At 31.1% G+C, this 20154-nt stretch overlaps 1 pseudogene; it reads left to right on the forward strand.

The window, feature by feature from the left end:
* The window catches only part of LOC100454504 (bifunctional methylenetetrahydrofolate dehydrogenase/cyclohydrolase, mitochondrial-like), a 98562-nt pseudogene that overhangs the window by 18149 nt on the left and 60259 nt on the right, over nt 1-20154 (forward strand).

Consider the following 20154-nt stretch of genomic DNA (forward strand, 5'->3'; position numbering starts at 1 on the left):
CTTCACAGGTGCTTGAGTCTCTTCACTTTTTGTAAATCTATTTTCTCTGTTATTAGATTGGGTAAACTGTATTGATTTTTCCTCATCTTCACTAATTTCATTGTCTGTCATTCTGTGTCTACTATTGAGTCCATGCCACATGTTTCTTTTAAAATTTCTGTTATCATAATTTTGAAGTTCTATAATTTACTTTTGTTTCTTTTTGATCACAACTTCTATTTATTTGCTAAGGTCTTACATGGTTGGTGGTGAGGTAAGGCTTCTCTGGTGTTTCTGAGGGGCTCCAGTTCCATCCTAGAAAGGAATGAACCTACTTAGGATGCCTTCCATTGTTAAATTTTGGATCAGAAAATGTCAGGCCTGGATTGCCTTCTTCCATTGGGTACAGGGACAAAAACAAAATCAAATCAAACCAAACCAACAAAAAAACCCTTGCTTTGATGTTATTCCTCAAGTTCTGGGGTCTCACTTCAGTTTGCATGCCTCTTTCAACCATCTTACCACCTAGAGTTCTCCTTTGGTTTTCTTTTGCATTATTTCTAGGATTTACACTTATTGGGTAAGAAAAAGAAACAAGTCTATGTCATTGTCCAGATTAGAAGTTCTCAAAACTGTTTTAAATTAAAAATTTTATATTTAGTTTTGAGAGTATCATACTAAAACACACTTTTGATTTTAAATTGTTTACCTTCTGTAAATTAAAATTGAAAACAAATAAGCTGGGACTGATTTGTCAAAATATTACAGAAAAAAATTAGAAAAAAATATTGGAGGAAATAACAAGACTTAAATAAATAGAGATATATCACGGACACAGATACATGACTAAATTTAATGTAGATGGAAATTGTCCCTAAATTAATCTACAAATTAAGGGTGATTTTTAATAAAATTTCTATATAATTTCTACAGGGTTTTTTAAATAAAATATATGCTGACTTTAAAATTCAGAAAGAAGTATAAGGGTTAAGGATAGCCAGGAGAATATAGGGAATAGAAGGGAAGAAAGAAAATTAGAATGTAGATGATAAGAAAAAGAAGAACAAAAATAAGAAAAAGAAGGGAAATAGAAATTAAGAAGAAGGAGATATGGCAGAGGATAAAAGTATAGGAAGTAAAGACATAATTTTAAAATTTTGTATTGGTACAAGGTACATCATTTGTGAAAAATTGAGAATCTAAAAGTGCTATGTTTGTTATATTTCAGAGATGTTATTACAGCGTATTAAGAAAATAATATTCTACTAAATTAATGTTGCTGGAATAATTAAATATCTTTAAAATTTATTTAATTATGGTGTATTAAACACTTATTTTATGGAAAACATGAATAGTGAGACAAACATATATAACCAACAAAAGTTTCTTTTCAGTATATGTATGTGAAAGTCTTATAAATTAATTTAAAAAAGACCAAAGACACTAAAGACCACTGGGCCAAAGACATAAATAGGCACATCTCAAAAGATAGTTTCCAAAAAGACAACTGGTATATATATAAAGATGTACTCAACAGGAAAATATAAGCAAAAAAGCAATGGTTTATAATTCACATATTAACTGAAATTTTAAATTCTTTTTTTTGTAATTTAAATAATGTACATAAATGTATAAAGGCAATATTCATACTTTTGTACTGGCATGTAATTCTATACTTACTTTCAAATCCAAAGATTTTATATATACTAGGTGTGTAATTTTTATCAAATGTCTGAATTAATGTGATTCGTAGTGTCCAATAAGTATATATATTTGTTGAACAAATACAATGCTAGTTAACTCTATTACTATTATATATAAATGACAAATTAATAATTCTCAATAATCCTTTTATAACATCATATCAAGAAAAAAACAAAGAAAACCTTCAAATAGTGTATATGTACAATATTTCTCTACTCATTTATATTTAAAAACTAACTTCCATAGGGCAAATATTTGAAAATTTTTACTATGGTTTTGCATTCCTCCATTAAGCTATATTTATTTGCATATCATAAATGACTTCCAGATTAGTTATTATTTAAAATATGATTTATATATTCAGGTACTGTGGAGACAAGCTACTTAAAATATGCACACACAAATAAATACTCACATGTGTAAATAGAGTTAGTGATTTTAAATGATCAGATAAAAATCAATTTGCTTAGTTATCTTTTGCTAACAACTGTATAAATAGAACAACTGCATTAAGTAATAGTTGACTTGTAGAAGTTAAACAAAATTTCTGATTAAGTGAGGTGTTAGGCTCTATGGTTTCCAAGCTATTTTACGGCTACATAATTCATAATCCTATAATAATGATTGTGGAAAAAAAGGATTAAAACATTTTCATATACACACTAAGACCTGCTTACCTGGAACAGAAGCCACTGAAGCAACAACTGGTAGGGACCCTTAAATGATAACTATTAATTGCTGGAGGGTAAGGATGGAACAGCTTTAGAGTAAGGAATTCCTGAGATCACAGTCTTATGGGAGTCTCCATGCTTTCATGGGTTTTCTCTCCTGAAACCATATCAGGTTTATAATGTTGGAGAAGAACGAAAGATCCCCTATAGTCTATGGCTGGCACAGGGGGAAATTAACCAATATAAAATACACATAGAGTCTTCTACATAAAAAAGTCTACTCTCCAGGTTAAAGCACCTTGACGGAGGACAATTGTGAAACTTACTCATAACTGAGGAAGGACATTCTTCCCCATTCCAGTCACCTTCAAACTTTCTGTCTCATCTGGTGGGGTTGGCAATGATCAACAAGTGTGGGACTGCAAGGATATAGATTGAGAATGCTTTAGTCAGAAAAAGAAGCAGGCAGAGGGAAGAAATCTACATAAATAAAGATACATTTGTGAGTGTCACAGCCCTGGCACAGATACCCACTATAAGACTGAGATTTAATAGACTTCATTGGCAGATTACAGAATGCTCCCATACTACAACTTATCACCACGCAATGTGACTAGCTATATTATGGATAATAACAAATGGATTTCAGCCGAAAGAACTGCAAGACACAAATTCTCTCTGAGTTTATTATGTAGTATTTTATTATTATATGTTTTATATATTCTTAATTCTCCCTAGTTTTCTTATTTAAATATGTTAGAACACAGATGGTTACTTACAGCAAGATAACGTATAAAAAAGTTCAAGAAAATTAATGCTGGTGCTGAAGGAGGGAACAATCTAATGTCAGGGTTGAATATTTTTAAAGGTTATAATAATCTCCAGGCAAAGAATCACGATGTTCTGTTTATTACCACCAACATCATCATCATTATTATCAGTAGTACGATTTTCATACACTGAGTTTCTGCCATTATGTATATTATATATTACATGTCATAAGTTATCTATTCTTTATTTCTAAACACATCATATTATCCCTATTGTGACAAGTTTTAAGTTATTAATCTCTCAGCTTCCAACCTTCACCCTTCTATACTCTGCTCTGTGATGCTGCATAGAGTTTTGCAGCTAAATTCTGGATAAACTACTACAATGTCAAATGGCTGGATATCTTTCTTCTTAATATTATTCTATGTTCCCTGTCTTTGTAATAATCAGTGTAGTAGTGTATGATGAAAATAACATCAGTTTTAGAGTGTTTCATACTTGTTTGCTGCAAACCATAGTTTTGTTTTTCCAGATGGCTCCTTGTTAGTATGTGAAAATAGGGGATCCTCAAAGGAAGACTGGAAAGCTACAGAAGAAAAAAGTTTCTTTCCATTCCCTTTCCACTTTGTATGCATTTTCTGTGGGCTTTCTGACTTCATTCTTCAGAGTATCACTCCACCAATGCTTATTCATCCTTCTTAGCAGTTCTTTTCTGTGGCGGGAGATGAATCCAATTGCAGGTTTTATAACTCTCACAGACACTTATATCCAAGATGTTAGCACTAGCCAGCTTGTACCTCTTCTTCTAAGGTCTATGTCCCAAGCCAACGAGGCTCCTCGGAGTTGAGATACCTCATGGAAAAAGTAATACCTTCTCCTCGAAGGACAGAGTTTGAGCTCCATAAGTTACCGCTCTTCATTCCTAAATTTTCCACCCTCTTACCAACTTTCTTCAGATCTAGGAGGGTACCTACTCCCTGCATTTGCCACCTCTGTAATACCTGAAGGTTATCTTCTTATCTTTGAAGTCATCTAGTTAATAATTTTATCTAATTGACACATTTTAAAATATTGACTTCTGTCTTTTAGAAGAATTGGTATGGTTTCTTTTTTTCTTTACTGAATGCTAAGTGATACACCCATCATCCCAGAGCTTGTTCTCACAACTAGAGACCAGAGTGAAGAATTAGACTTAGATCTGACTCACGCTAATTCAGATGTTCTTTCAACCAAATGTTACTATGCTGATTATTGCAAAGAGAGAGGACCTGGACTAATGATATTTGGAAGAAAAGGCAACCAGCCATTTGACACTGTAGTCAAAATGCTATCCATAGATAGACACCAGAATCTTAACTGCCAAACTGATTCAACAGAAAATAAGAAAAATGAAGAAAAAGAACATGAGAAGTAGATCAACAAAATAGGCTGATGTTAGAATCCCACTTATAAGAATTGTCGTGCTTATGAATGAGTTAATATCCAGCGATTGTTTTTGAAGCTTTGGTGTACAAGTGAAATAAAATCATGTGCTCTAAAATGTGGCATTACAGCAGATTAAACACCTGCCATTTAAATCAATATAATTGTGAAAACCTAGGATTGGAACTGTGAGTGCAAACTGCAAAGGAGGCAGAATCTCAAAGCTGGATGGCTTTTTTATTAATAGATATATTTTTTTTAGGGAGACGGGAAACTCAGAAAATCTAAAAAGTAAGTTAAAAATAGCTTATATAAACCAAACCTCTTGTATTCTTAGTTTATTATATCTTTGAGTCAATTCTTATATGTAAAAAATATAGCCCCATCCCACGGAAAAATAGTTAAATTAAAAAATATCCTTTCATATAATGCACACAGGCAGCATGTTTGGTTAGAATAACAATTTAATCAATGTCATTTGCCAGTATTTTATATAGGCAAGAGAATAAGCAAGCAGCCAATGTGAGACACTGCATCCTTTCACACTGAGAAGAGCTGGACAGCTAATTAAAAGAATGGAGAGGTCTTTTGAGGGTCTGTGACCAGTCACAGCCTTACCATTTTATCATGGAGGTGAATCTCCTAACCTGCTGAATGGAATTGTTTCCTCTCATTTCTTTTCAGACTTTGCTTTGCTGATGGCAAGTTTTATTCATGATATACATTGGAACATGCTTATTTAACTGCTCTTAGTGGTCTATTAATTTCTCCAATGTTAGAAGTTGAGTCTATTTTATTTTTGAATCAACTACTGCTTAGCATAAAAATTTGCACATAGATTCCATTCACATTAGTTGAAATGTTGCTTTGTTTTCTTTCTTTGCACTACTACTGAGCAAAAAGGAAGCTGCAAGGTAACATAATTTACTAAACTATTTAATTCTAAAGAATAAAATGTATATTCTAAAGAAAATATTATGTTACATAGTATCTGGCCTACAATCCATTCTCAGATCATTTTGGCTGGCTGACAAGGCAAATCCTTGCCCAAGAATACAGTCATTTGACATGTTAATCGTTAGTGTATACACCAAAATAATGTTCACGTTGGAGCATATCTTTCCATGTGTAATTCTTTATATTTACATTTGAAAGTATCCCTCTGCCTCAAATTAATTATATAAATTCACAATAATCACAGTATAGAATTTGAGTTAAAATATAATTTGAGTTAAAATATTAGTAATTTGTGGCTATTATTCAAGAGAGAAAACATAACGAGTGTTGGTGAGGATGTGAAGAAAAGGGAGCCACAGCACGGTGTTGGTGAAAATGTAAATTATTGTAGCCATTATAAGAAACAGTGGAGAAGTTCCAAAAAAAAAAAAAAAAACAGGACTATATATGATTCAGAAATCTCGTTACTGGGTATATATTGAAAGGAAATGAAATCAGTATGTTGAAGAAATACCTGAAGTCCCATATTTATTGTTACACTATTCACAGTAGTCAACACATGAAATTAACCTGTGTTCATCCAATGAACGAATAAAGAAAATGTGACATATAAACATTAAAGTACTATTCAGCCATTAAAAAATGAAATTTTGTCATTTGCAACAACATAGATGAAACTGGTGGACATAGAGTTAAGTGGAATAAGCCAGACATGGAATGACCAATGCCTCATATTCTCATTCATATGCGAAATCTAAAAAAATTACTCTCATAGAAGTAATAAATAGAAAAGTAACTACCAGAGACTGGGGAGGAGCAGGTAGGGGAGATGCAAGAGGATGGTTAATGGGTACAAAATTACAATTAAAAAGAAAGGATAAGTGTTCATTATTAGTGCATAGTAGGGTGATTATAGTTAAAATAAGGTATTTTATGTCTCAAACAGGTAAAAGAGTAGATTTTGTATGTTTCTACAAAAAAGAAATGATAAATATTTTAAGTGATAGATGTGTGAGTTTTAACATTTGATTATTAGAAAATATATATATGTATCCATATATCAAATTGTAACCCATAAATATGTATAATCATAATAGGTCAATTAATAAAATAAATGTATGTGCTCTGTTCATTCATTTTCATGCTGTATTTCTATAAAAAATGGGATCAGCTATACATTTTATTTTTGCAATTGGATTTTTTAGCTTAAAATATAACTATTTTCCAGATTAATCACCATAGAACAAAATGATTTTGGAATATTAAGCATCTTTTAATTATATTTTTCTCTTTGATATAAAACTTACTTCAGTAATCCTACTAGAAACTGCAACTTATTATTAGTACTACATTTCTTTGATAAATTCATAGAATTAAAATTTCTAGGTCAAAGTGTTTTAAAATTTAATAGATACTACCAAACTTCATAAAGATTATCAATTTACTTTTTTATATATTTCTATAATATATTATATATATTATATATATGGTTGTATATGCCAGGATGCTCCTATCTTTTCAGATTTTGGGAATGGTGATTTGCTCTATGACCTTGGTTCTTGAATGGATCCAGAAACAGTGAGCTTTTTCTTCTAAGAAGAGGAAATTGTAAGCTCTTTACATGTTAAAGCTGAAACTAGAAATGAGCATATTTATTTATAAGGTGAAAATAAAAATAGTTAATGTCAGGAGGGTAACTGTAATAAGGCAGTAAACCATAGAAGCAAAAAGGAATTGTATTTAATTGGTCACTTATAATGTGGACAGATTTCACTAATGATTTATCTGCTTTATGTTTCATTCTGTTTACTGGCAAAATTAAAATGCAAACTAGTTAATATCCAGAGTCCAGTGTTCTTTGAAGTGTTATTTTTATGTCCTTAGAAATCTGAAGGAGATTAAATGGAGAGTATTATAAATAATCATATATAAATATACATATATTTTCTAAATTGTGCTTAACACTCACTACTTGGGGGTTTTATTTTTAATCTTGATTTAAAATATTTATTTCCCACTTGATTTATTGAATCAGGAAAAGTAATTAAAACATTCAGAAGTGTGTTTAACATACTACATTGTCAGCTCATAAGTTCACTCCTTTACCTTGACATTTATCTTCTTGTGTATATTTCAAAATAACTTTCTATGTTTTAAAATCTCATGTTTAAAGTAAGCTCAATGTAAGCAAATAATATTTTAGAGAATTCTATAAATATCGTGGTTCCAATCACACCTATTATCTATTGTCTTTTACTAACAGATTAAAAGTAATTAGTGAAGTGTTATTTACTTAAATAGCTAAACATTAAGCATTTAGCTCTAATTGTATCTTTTATGCAATAAGCATATAATGAATTTCTTTTCAAGAACAAGGCTTAGTGAAAATGAAAATTCAATTTCATAAATGTAATTAAAAATTAAAATTAAACTCAATTCAAATTTGTTTTTTAAAAATATAGTGTCTTATATAAAACAAGTAATTATATTTGATATAGAAACTATTTTCAGAATTACTCTGGATTCGTTATGCTGTAATAGGTATCAGGTATAGCTTAATATCTAAGGTTTACTTCTGCAATTCTAACATTCCTTGTCTTTCATTCCCAACATTATGTAGTTATTAGAAACAAGGGATTTTTGATAATGAAATACTTACATAAAAAATTATGTGTTTAAATTTCTTTATTTTTACTTTTTCTTATTCCTTTGATTTATTATATTTTTTCTAGACCTGACTAGTTCTATAGAACGAAATTTTCTTCTCCATTGTGCTACTGAAGAAAGGATCCATTGTTTTGTTTAGTCTTAGTAATTTATACTGTTTTCCTTTTGGCTAAGTTTGTAAGTGACTACAAATATTTTGTGGGCTTCTTTTCTTAGGGAAAGGAAATTGATTCCTTGCTTCATGATTCCACTGAAACTGGGTTGTCTTCCCTAGTAATATAGCACATAGAGATGGAAAGAAATAAATCTTAGGGCCTTTCAGTCCAATAAGTGACCACTAAATTATTTAATCAGGCTGTTAATGTATTCTTAGAATTTTTGAGTGATGGTATCTGCCACACGTGATTAAGAGACTATTATATTTTGTTTAAACTACTTTAAATATCATTTAGTTTGTTTACACATGTAAGACATAGGCCATTATTTTTGTGTTTATTTTCTTTTGTCACTATCCCAACTCTGGAAAATGCTAGCTGCTTTGTTACAGAGACCATGGTCAAACTTTGAGTCTCTTTTGGGGCCAACTACTTTTACACTGTTTATAAACCTATTGAATTTAATCAACAAATTTATGAAACTGTGAATCATCAGAAAACTGGGTAAGTCAGACTGAAATTCTATTTTCAGTAGAAGAATGAGTTTCAGATGATTTCATTCTAGAGAAATGTAGAAGTATCCCGAATTTGTGGTGTCTCATGAAAACTTATACAAGAACAATTCTGTCTGATAAGCTATGTGAGGCACACTGTTGAAATTCAGGAGGGGTATGCAAGATCTACTCTGAACATGATGAGATTAATTTCAAAATCTATGATGTGATTACCCTATATATAATCTAACAAGGACATGTTGTAAAGGAAAGATTTTTACTTTTGCAGTGCTAGATGTCAAAATGCTTACCCAGATTTTATGGCTTCTCTTAGAATGAGAAACTCAGATATAAAAAATATTTTAGATATTTAGATGATGGCATTTGATATGAAGGTAAAGTACTCATTACAATATTAATTTTGAAATGTAATCATCTCAGCAAAATTTTAAAATTATATGTTTTATCTTCTCCTAGTTCAAACATGTAAAGTTAGTTTTATGTCTGCTTTGGATATGGGGGGTTCTAAATTTAACATGTCTTTTTCTCTTCCTAGAAATTAAGCACAAAATAACAAACCCAAACAAAATTTAATTGGAACAAAATAAAACACCCAGACAAAATAGAAATGTAAACCAAAGCACTAAGAAAATGTGGTGGTAGAATAAGGAACATGAATTCAGTAAATAAATGCAGTTATAAATGAATTCAGTAAAGTTACAGTATACAAAATCTTATAGCATACAGAGCTCTGTATTATTTTATTCACTAACAAGGACCTATGCAAAAAAAAAAAAAGAACTCAAGAAACTAATCATGTTTATCATAGCTACAAAAAAGAATACATACGAATAAATTTAACAATGGAGGTGATAGATCCATATGCTGAAAACTATAAAACATTTATGAAAAAATTTAAAAAGACACAAATAAATGCAAACATCTCATGTTCATGAACTGGCAGAATGAATATTACTAAAGTATCAATACTGCCCAAAGTGATCTAAGATTCAGGGCAATCCCTATCAAAATTTCAATGACATTTTTCACAGAAGTGGTTAAAAACAATTCTCAAATTTATGATACTACAAAAGATCCTGAAATAACCAAAGCAATCTGGAGCAAAAAGAATAAAGCTGGATGTATTACACTGACTATCATAATCGAAACAGCATGGCACTGGCATTAAAACAGACACAGAAAAATCGGACAGAATAGAGAGTCCAAAAATACACCCATACTAAAGGTCAATTGATTAGGGACAAGGGTTCCAAATGGGAAAAGGACACAATGGGAAAAGGACAATCTCGTCAATAAAAGGTGTTGGGAAAACTGCATAGCCACAAGTAAGAGAATGAAATCAAACCCTTACCTCATGCTATACACAAAAAAAACACTCAAAATCGGTTAAAGACTTATACATACAACCTGAAAAAGTAAAACTACGAGAAGAAAACAAAGGAGAAAATTTCCATAACATTGATCTGGGCAATGATTTTTTTTTTTTAAATATGACTCTACAAGCAATGACAACAACAGCAAAAATAAACAAGCAGGATTACATCAAACTACAAAGATTCTGCACTACCAGGGAAACAATCAACAACAGCATGAAGAAACAACCTAAAAAATGGGAGAAACTATTTGCAAACCATATATATGATGAAGGGTTAATATCCAAAATGTATAAGAAACTCAAATAACTTTAAATTAAGAAAATAAAAACCCAATTGAAAAATGGGCAAAGGACCTGAGTAAACATTTTTCCAAAGAAGGCATATAAATGGCCAATGGACATATATATATATATATATATATATATATATATATATTTTTTTTTTTTTTTTTTTTTTTTTTTTTTTTTTGAGACAGAGTCTTGCTCTGTCACCCGGGCTGGAGTGCAGTGGCACGATCTGGGTTCACTGCAAGCTCCACCTCCCAGGTTCACGCCATTCTCCTGCCTCAGCCTCCTGAGTAGCTGGGACTACAGGCCCCCGCCACCATGCCCGGCTAATTTTTTTTGTATTTTTAGTAGAGACGGGGTTTCACCATGTTAGCCAGGATGGTCTCGATCTCCTGACCTCGTGATCCGCCCACTTGGGCCTCCCAACGGACATATATTTTTTAAATGCTCAACATCACCAATCATCAGGGAAATGCAGATTAAAACTATAATGAAGTATCATCTCATATCTGTTAAAATGGCTGTTATAAAAAGACAAATAATAATAAGTTTTGATGAGCACGTGGAAAAAAGAGAATCTTGATACACTGTTGGTTGGATGTAAATTACTACAACCATTACAGAAAACATTATGGAGGCTCCTCAAAACTAAAAATAGAATTATTATATGATCCAATAATCCCACTTCTGGGTATATATACAAAGAGAATGAAGTCAGTATGTCAAAGAGATATCTGCACCTTCATTTTCATTTCAGCATTATTCATGATAATAAAGACAGGTAATCAAGCTATGTCTAGCAGCAGATGGATTTATAAAGAAAAAGTGATATATATATATACACACAATGTGATATATACATATATATGCACAATGTGATATATACATATATATGCACAATGTGATATATACATATATATGCACAATGTGATATATACATATATATATGCACAATGTGATATATACATCTATATGCACAATGTGATATATACATATATATATGCACAATGTGATATATACATATATATGCACAATGGAATTCTATTCAGCCTTACCAAAGAAAACGATTCTGTCATTTGAATCAGAATGGATGAACCAGAAAGATGTTAAGTAAAACAGCCAGGCACAGAAAGAAAAGTAAAACATGAGTTCACTTATATGTGGCATCAAAAAGTAGAACTCACAGAACCAGAGTAGAATCGTGGTTATCAGAGGCTAAGGGGTAGGAGGTTTGAGGAAATGATGGTCAAAGAATACAAAATTTTAGTTAGATTAAAGGAATAAGTTCAACCAGTCAGAACGGCTCTTATTAAAAACTCAAACAAAAAAAATAACAGATGCTGGCAAGGATGCTGAGAGAAGGGAATGCTTACATACTTTTGGTGAAAATGTAAATTAATTCAGCCACTGTGGAAAGCTGTTTGGAGATTTCACAGAGAACTAAAACAAAACTACCATTCAACCCAGCAATTCCATTGTATTTATTATGGAAAATAAATTGTTCTACAAAAAAGATGCATGCACTTATATGTTCATCACTGCACTATTCACAATACTAAAGACGTGAAATCAATTTATGTGCCCATCTACATTGGATTGGATTAAAAATAGTGATACATATACATCACAGAATATATGCAGCCTTAAAAAAGAATAAAATCATGTCCTTTGCAGCAACATGGATGAAGGTGGAGGTTATTATCCTAAGTGGATGAATACAGAAACGGAAAACTGAATACTGCAAGTTGTCACTTAGAAGTGGGAGATAAACATTGAGTACACAGTGATATAAAGATAGGAACAGTAGTCACTGGGGACTATTAAATGAAGGAGGGAGAGAGGGAGATGTTGGCTGAAAAACTACCTATTGAGTACTGTATTAGTCCATTTTTATGCTGCTGATAAAGACATACTCGAGACTGGGCAATTACAAAAGAAAGAGGTTTAACGGACTTATAGTTCCACATGGCTGGGGAGCCCTCACAATCATGGCAGAAGGCAAGGAGGAGCAAGTCGCCTCTTACATGGATGGCACCAGGCAAAGAGCGAGCTTGTGCAGGGAAACTCCCATTTTTAAAGCCATCAGATCTTGTGAGAATCATTCACTATCATGAGAACAGCATGGGAAAGACCCCCCCTCATAATTCAATCACCTCCCATTGGGTTCCTCCCATGACATGTGGGAATTGTGGGAGTTACAATTCAAGATGAGATTTGGGTGGGGACAAGCCAAACCGTATCAGCTACTCTGCTCACTACCTGGGTGATGGGATTATCTGTACCCCAATACGCAGCATCACACAATATACCTATGTAATAAACCTGCACTTATACCCCTGAATTTAGGATAAAAGTTGAAATTATTTAATATATACATGCAATAATATTAAGGTCCACTATACTTCTGCATATTCTGTTTAAATCCCAAATTTTGTTTCACAATTTGACAGGATCTTTTGTTTTTACTTATAATTATTCATAAAACATAATTTAATACTTACCTAATTACAGAAACATCTTTTCATTTGAAAACCTTTGAAACTGTACAGTAGCATCAGAAAGTAGCTTTATTTTTTTTTATTTCAATAGAGAAAAAAATTCAGCATTTGTTAGAAATGTAAGTTGCAAATATAGTTTTTGTGCAACTATGTATTCAATAGCATATTTTCAATTCTGTCTGTTTGGATATGTAATGTAAATCTATAGGTTTTAGACACATTTGTGTAACGTATACTTTTGTAGACGTGATATAGGCCAGTATTTCTCAATCATATTTTCTACATGTATTTGTTAACTGTGTTTTCATGAGTACACATTTTTAGATAACCAAAGTCTCCAAATAGTCTATTTGTAGTTGTTTTAAGTTGCTCAATGGTTGCTTAATAAATTTGGAAAACTTTTTTGGCTCTAACAAAACAAATAAAATATAATTTTTACTAAAACTGTTCATAATAAAATGAAATAGGTGAAAATAATGAAATCAGTAGACTCTGTTTTAACATCTTGCATTATTTTATAATATTTAGTTAAAAATATTATTTTTACATACTAAATATAGGATAAGAGAACAAGAGGTAGTATCTACCACAATTTCTGACGCTAATTTTTTAATAGTAAATAAATAGCATTTTTGTTTTTGTTTGGGGAGAGGGTTTGTCAGCATTTGATTATTAATATATACATACATTTAAGAGTGTCATTTGATCATTGAACTAAAAGACCCTACTTGAAACTCTGTAAAATAATTCCCTAAAGCTTCCTAAAATACTGTCTTCAAAGTAGAGATATGGAGTTAATTTCACTTTCTAACATGCCTGTAAGTTAAAAGCCATGAGTACTGTGTGCAAATTACCATAAATCAAAGTTGGCTACAACACATTTTAAAGTATAAACTGACACAGTAAATAGTTTTTTTTTAAAACTCTATATTCAATGTTATATCTAAGGATTTGAAAATAAGAGTAAATATCTCACTGAAGAAATTCCTCCTTGATATAAACCTTAAGTTACTTCTTTTCCCTTCACTGCACTGAGACCTCATCTCCTGGGAAGCTCATTCTAAAACTAGAGTCACAATTCCTGTCAACCCTTCGTAATAAGTAAGTAGGATCAAACATCTTGGGGAACTATAATCCATTATTTCAATAATTATGGACAGTTTTATTGTCAAGAGAATAGCAGGAAAGTGTTGATTTTTTTTTTTTAGTATAACAAATTCACTAAGTTTCTGTAAACTTTGATAGAAAAGAACAAAGAGATATCCTAAATATATCAGCTGTTAATGTTTTCTAATTCAATCAGAAGACTATTCTGTTACTTACTAATAGCATTTTTGAAAATATATTTTTAACATGAATTTATGCTATGTAAAATTTTAAAATCATAAAAATTACCTCTATAAAGCTTAAGTACCAAATCTTTATGTATTACATCATATTTACTAAATTTTTGAATGCTGTTAAGATAACTTCATGATTTCATCCATGCCATGTAGCTTGGAGGTTTCACGGCAATAGCTACATCATTTGAAATTCATAAAGAAGTTTCACTTAGATTCTTCTTTATTTGTTATGTGTGATAGCTATTATTAAATCGAAAATGGGAAGGTATTTCCTTCTTTTTAAAATTTCAGGTTGACTAAGATTCTCAAAAAGTTTGCAAGTACACTGTTGCCAGAATGTAAGTAAGCTATCATGCTCAAATAGCTTTTTGGAAAATTTAATTGTTATAGCATTGATGGATGATAGTTTGGTCCTATATATCAACATATATATGCATAAATAATTTATACAAGAAATTACCCATTCAGGACTTCATCTTACAAGTGTACTTGCCCATATGCCAAAATAACTGTGTATAAGAGTATTTATTAAGGCCTTGCTTATGATAGCAAGATTGGAAATACTGCAAATATGCATCAGTTTTAGATACTTAAATGGGTTATACTGTAGTCATACAATGGAATGCTTACGCAGCAATTTTACAGTGAATTTGACATATTTTTATGGGGAAGAATCTCTCCTCAAAGTATATTAAATATTATAAATTTAGGGTAGTAAATATAGGCAAGATAGAGAATAAAATAATATGCAGAATAGGAATTTATATATAGAAAGAATTCCTATTATGTGTGTTTTCTAGCAACTATTATTTTCTATTGAGGCGAATGAGGCAGCATAGGAAGGGGATGTGCTTTGCAGTCACACCTAATAAGTTAAGTGAAATATTTCTTCTGTAAGAAAGGTTGGCTGGTGTCCTTCTTTGTAAGATAGGAATAATAATACTTCATTGAATTTTTAAAATCCAATATGCACATAAAGTTATTAGCACACATGAGGCATTTATGTATTAAACCCACCTACATATATATATATTTACATATAAAATGTGGGTGTATGCATACATATTATGTAAATACCAAAAATATATGCAAAATATTAAGTTTATCATAAATTAATGTAGTTAATATACATGACACTAAAGTAACTGAAAAACAAGGACATGAAAATACATGGTCAATACACATTTTAATATTCTATAAAACACGTATCATAAGATGATTTTTAGTGTAAAAAATTAGCAAATCATCATATTCATCCCTGCTGACACAATTTACTTTTTTAGGAAAATAATCACATGAAATATATCTCTATGAGGCAGTGCATGCATATGTACCATGAAGCAAGCATTAAAAAAAATGCCTGGCAATAAGAAAAAGACAATTTTATAAATTTAAAAAATTGTTATTTGTATAGTCACTTCGTGATTCCTTTTTAAAATTTTTCTGTCACAAAAATTTTAATACAAGTGTCTTTTCTAATATTTCTAATGTATTTATGTATATCTACAGATGCCTATCTATCTATATATGATGTATATTTTTTCTAATAATCAAATCTCAAATTGCTTAAACAAACCAATAAGGGCAGTTTGCTGTAATTTAAATTTCTTCCATCTTCACAACCTCTAACTGGGCCTGAACATGCAAATGCCATATGTATGTTTTAGTTTTAGTTTCAGGGATGCGTGTGTGTGTGTGTGTGTGTGTGCGCGCGCGTGTGTGTGTGTGTGTGTGTGTGACAGACAGAGAGAGAGAGACAGAGAGAAACAGAGACAGGGATTGAAACGACACTCTGGGTTCATAAAGACGAGAATGAAGAAATCAAGATAACCTATGCTAAGTGCCAAGTAAAGATTTAAACTGAAATTCATCCCGTACTGTAACATAAATGGGAAAAATGTGACCCTTCTTTCATGATTCCCAAAGAAAATGGGAGAGATGTGGGCTCCATTAGCAGTTGGAATATCAATAGAATTTCTTTTAAGGGTCAATATACTTTAATTAATCTAAAGATGAATGCTATTATTTTTCTATAGTGAATGATTTGAAAAAGAAAAAAATTCCTTTTTTTGCCTGATTATTCTCTTCTGACATCACCCAAATAACCAGAAATGTTCAAAAGAACTACTTGTTGGCATTTAATATCTCTTAAAATGATACTTCTATGGTAAATAGCAGAAGGGATATTTGTGTCATAATATTAATATAAAATTATTTTGAGGTGACACCCACTTTACACAAAAAAAGTTGTGCAAAATTGACCAAAAACATTATTTTATCCATTTTATGAATTAGGGTTTTAGAATACCAAAAAAACCCCACAGTGATAAAAATTAAAATAAAAAAATGATGGCTGTTAAAATAATTTATTTCACAAGAATATGCATATTTAGTATTTCTACCATATAAAGCATTTTTGGTGGTATTTTTCCACCCAAGTAATTTGTATAAAAAAAGAATGAGGTTTGTTACATTAAGAGCACTGCAGTGACAAATTGGGAAAACCTGCCTGCTATATTAGCACATTTTTATTAATGTTATCTAACTTGAGAATTTGATTAGCATCACTAGAGAAATTAAATTTGGATGAACATTAACAAAGCAAGGGAAGAGTAGGAGAAAATTAAAAAATTAAAAACCACTTCACAATTGAACTTAAATTTCTGGGATCAATTTCAAGATTACCTTAAATAATACACTTAGTGTCCACTTTTCTAAGCTAATATGTCAGAAGAATTGTTAGCTAATTCATGTTTAATAATAGTATTTTAAAACTCTGATATTATATAATAATTTGTACAGTATATATGGTGGTAACATTGTTATTAATACAAAAGTCAGTGAGGCTAAAAATAATAAATACATGTCTGTAAAAACACTATGGATTTAAAAAACATTCTTGTGATTCAAGAACTATTGTTAGTCAAAACATTTTATTTAGCCTTCCTCTGACTTATTTACACCATAATATTTATATTATTCACGAATGAATATTAACAAAATAAAGTATTTATGTCAGCAACACATTCATATTTAACTGTACTTGAAAGTATTTTTACTTCCCCAGGTTTTAGTGTCATTATTTTTCATAAATATAAATTTCTTTTAAATTATTGAATTTATATATTTATTTTCATTATCCAATTCACATTTTTTTGGGAAAACAGAAACCTTTTTAATCATTTTAGAATATTTGGAAAGAAAATTGTATCTGAAAGAACAAAACAAAATAAATACATTAAAAACTATGTAAACAAAACAAAGGAACTATTTCATCCTATTGAACAACTTTAATCTGTTTTTGGAGCACAGAATTTCAACAATTTTACAATACTTAGCATATTTATTATTGTAAAATTTTATTCCTGTGCTAAAATTTTAGCAGTTATAAGAGCTACTCTGATATTTCTCCCTGATCTTTCCTTAGTTTTTCAACTACGTTATTGAAAATTTATTAAATACCCATGATTTCCAGCATTAGGTTGCTTATTTTTGCAACAGTGAAAACTGTACAATAGCAAAACCTGCTTTTTCCTATTGTCCATTTATGGTCTTGTTTATTAAAAGTGTCCTTTTCGTAGAAACCCAAATAAAACTAAGGGGCTCTCAAGGAAGATGCTTTTAAGTCAGAGTGTCTTGGTCTATCAATTTCTTTAGTAAGTATTATGTAAAACGGAATTTCAAAACCATTAAGCGTAGTCAAATTTCGAAGAATTCTTAATTGAGATTCATGGCATATATAAAAAAGTTCATGAATTTCAGTACTGCCAGATTTGTTATATTATTTTAAATATTGCTTATCAGGTGATCAGGTGCTAATGACCTATGATGGTTATGATCATTTTCATGCTGAAGAAAAAACACACAATGGATAATTTCACAGTGAAATAGTCATCATGAGATAAAACCATATTCCTTTTGAAAAATCAGTAAAATTAGAAGGCAAAATTTTTGCAAAAATAATATTCTATTTTAAAGGTTTACATTGTGTAGTATAAATGAAATCATTCTTGTAATATAAAGTGGATCTATAATCAACAAGTGTTACTTATTTATAAAGTAAATAATTTACATTATGTAATATAAATGGAATCATTCTTATAATATAAAGTGGATCTATAATCAACAAGTGTTACTTAAGTTATTTATAAAGTAAATAATTACAGATATACCTTTACTTTTCACTTCTTTGTTTTAATTAAAGCATCCTTTAGGTAATGTTATGAGAAGAGATATCTTACCTTCTTGACATAAGTACTATTTCAAAGAATCTTTGACTATGGCATTGTTTCTTAAGATTTACAAGGATCGACAGTGTAAAATATTTTAAAATCATGGCACAAAAATCCCTTACTTGAGGCCATCTCAAATGGACTTTCCCTGTTCTGAACTTTTTTTTTTTTTTTTTCATCTAACTGAAACTGAAAGAAGACCATTGGTTGGTAGCCTCTGGGAAGTATTATATAATATTACTACCAGTCTCAGGTCATGATTCAGTACCAATAGCAGGCCATTTCTTCAGAAAATCATTTGGACTGGGTAGTTCCCTAGCAACAAAGTTCATAGAAACACCAAAGAAGACATCAGTAAGGTGAGCCTTCTCAGGGAACTTTGATTGATATTACAGAATCTGTATTGCCTGTGGGAATAAGACTCCTAACAGTGGCTATGACCTTTATCATCTTCTCTCTTGATTTTTCTTTGAGTCATTACAGCTGCTTTTCCACGGAGAGGAAACCTATATCAGTGGGATCTTGAGATGAGATGTTTGCCCTGAGATACAGAAAACAGAAAAAAAAATGTACAGCAAAATGCAGAAATAAGGCTTTGTTAGTTCTTATAAGCAAAGGGCTTGATTTGGGACTATATACATACTTGCTTCCCAGGGACTTTCTGAATTTTCTGTTTGTTGGTTTTAAACCAAGAAAATAAACTAGGTAATACATTCACATTGGTAACTACCAATTAATTATTAATAACAATTATTTGATTAAGTTTAATTTAAAAATAATTGATTTTGAATAGCTTATAAGGGAAAAATACAAACATTACTTGAGAGATGAGTTGACTAAGTTAATTCCCAAACTCATTTTACAGTAAATATGTGGCATTTCAACATATATTTTCACACTTTCCTTTTTGCTTTACATTAAGAACAAAGCCATAAGTATTCTCCATGATTGCAAATTTGCCAAGCTTTGGGTCTGCAATTCTTATGTGGGAAATTAGTTAACTTTTATCAATTATGCCACCCCTTTTAGATAAATATTTAAATATAATTCAGATCCACATTCTTTTTCAGTTGAAAGCAACATTCTCAGTTTCTTTTGTAAACTATGGAACGAATATAGCTATTTGTAGTAGAAACTTCTTGGTGACCAATTCAATAGAGTTTCAACTATTTTCCTCACCGTTACTGCACTACTGTGGTTGAAAATCTAATTGTTTCCCCATGCTCCCTATGCATTGCACTTCTGACCACTAAAATGTAACCAGAGGTAGAGTGGATGCTTCTGCTAAAAGTTTATGTTTTTCTTGATAAAAGAGAATGGTTACTACTGGCACAAACACCACCACACTGCCTTTTTACCCTCTGCTATCGTTCTTTTTATTTTTTGAGACAGTCTCGCTCTGTCGTCCAGGCTGGAGTGCAGTGGCGCGATCTCTGCTCACTGCAAGCTCCCCCTCCCGGGTTCACGCCATTCTCCTGCCTCATCCTCTCCGAATAGCTGGGACCACAGGCTCCTCCACCGCGCCCGGCTAATTTTTTGTATTTTTGGTAGAGACGGGGCTTCACCGTGGTCTCGAT

Source organism: Pongo abelii, chromosome 2, assembly GCF_028885655.2.
Source record: "Pongo abelii isolate AG06213 chromosome 2, NHGRI_mPonAbe1-v2.0_pri, whole genome shotgun sequence".
Classification (NCBI taxonomy): domain Eukaryota; kingdom Metazoa; phylum Chordata; class Mammalia; order Primates; family Hominidae; genus Pongo; species Pongo abelii.